The 1,133-nt window shown below is 38.4% G+C and overlaps 1 non-coding gene across 1 annotated transcript; it reads left to right on the forward strand.

The window, feature by feature from the left end:
• Positions 1-200: 200 nt before the first annotated feature.
• On the forward strand, positions 201-308 carry LOC148581003 (small nucleolar RNA R71). The gene has a single exon (XR_015896741.1). It is a non-coding gene; the product is annotated as a small nucleolar RNA R71 (small nucleolar RNA).
• The last annotated feature ends 825 nt before the right edge of the window (positions 309-1,133 follow it).

Raw genomic sequence — 1,133 nt, forward strand, 5'->3', positions numbered from 1 at the left:
TTCTTCATAGGCGTCCCATTACTCACAGGATTCCTCTCAGAAGTGTACATGAACTGGTTATTAGCAACCATGTCAATGAGTTCTTGAGCTTCTGCAGGCATTTTCTTTAGGTGAATGGATCCACCTACAGAAGTATCCAATGACATCTTTGATAGCTCAGATAAACCATCATAGAATATATCCAGGATGGTCCATTCTGAAAGCATGTCAGAAGGACACTTTTTGGTCAGCTGCTTGTATCTTTCCCAAGCTTCATAGAGGGATTCACCTTCTTTCTGTCTAAAGGTTTGAACATCCGCTCTAAGCTTGCTCAGCTTTTGAGGAGGAAAGTACTTAGCTAAGAAAGCCGTGACCAGCTTATCCCAAGAGTTCAGGCTGTCTTTGGGTTGAGAGTCCAACCACACTCTAGCTCTGTCTCTTACAGCAAAAGGGAAAGCATGAGCCTGTAGACTTCAGGATCTACTCTATTAGTCTTAACAGTATCACAGATCTGCAAGAATTCAGTTAAGAACTGAAAAGGATCTTCAGATGGAAGTCCATGAAACTTGCAGTTCTACTGCATCAGAGAAACTAACTGAGGTTTCAGCTCAAAGTTGTTTGCTCCAATGGCAGGAATGGAGATGCTTCTTCCATGTAAATTGGAATTTGGTGCAGTAAAGTCACCAAGCATCCTCCTTGAATTATTGTTGTTGGGTTCAGCTGCCATCTCCTTTACTTGTTCGAAATTTTCAATAAGGTTGTCTCTGGATTGTTGTAATTTAGCTTCTCTTAGTTTTCTCTTCAAAGTCCTTTCAGGTTCTGGATCAGCTTCAACAAGAATGCCTTTTTCTTTGTCCCTGCTCATAAGAAAGAGAAGAGAAAAAGAAAAGAAGAGGAATCCTCTATGTTACAGTAAAGAGGTTCCTTATTGTTAGTAGAAAAAGAAAAGGAATAGGGGTGAAGAAGAATGAAGAATCCAAACACAAGGGTAAGGATAGGAGCAGTGAATTGAGATGAGGAGATGTTAGTAGATAAATAAATAAATAGAATAAGATGGAAGAGGGAGAATTTTCGAAAATAATTTTTGAAAAAGAGTTAGTGATTTTTGAAAATAGTTTTTGATAAAGGTTAGTAATTTTCGAAAATTAAAATCC

Source organism: Arachis ipaensis, chromosome B10, assembly GCF_059453495.1.
Source record: "Arachis ipaensis isolate K30076 ecotype BB chromosome B10, ASM5945349v1, whole genome shotgun sequence".
Classification (NCBI taxonomy): Eukaryota; Viridiplantae; Streptophyta; class Magnoliopsida; order Fabales; family Fabaceae; genus Arachis; species Arachis ipaensis.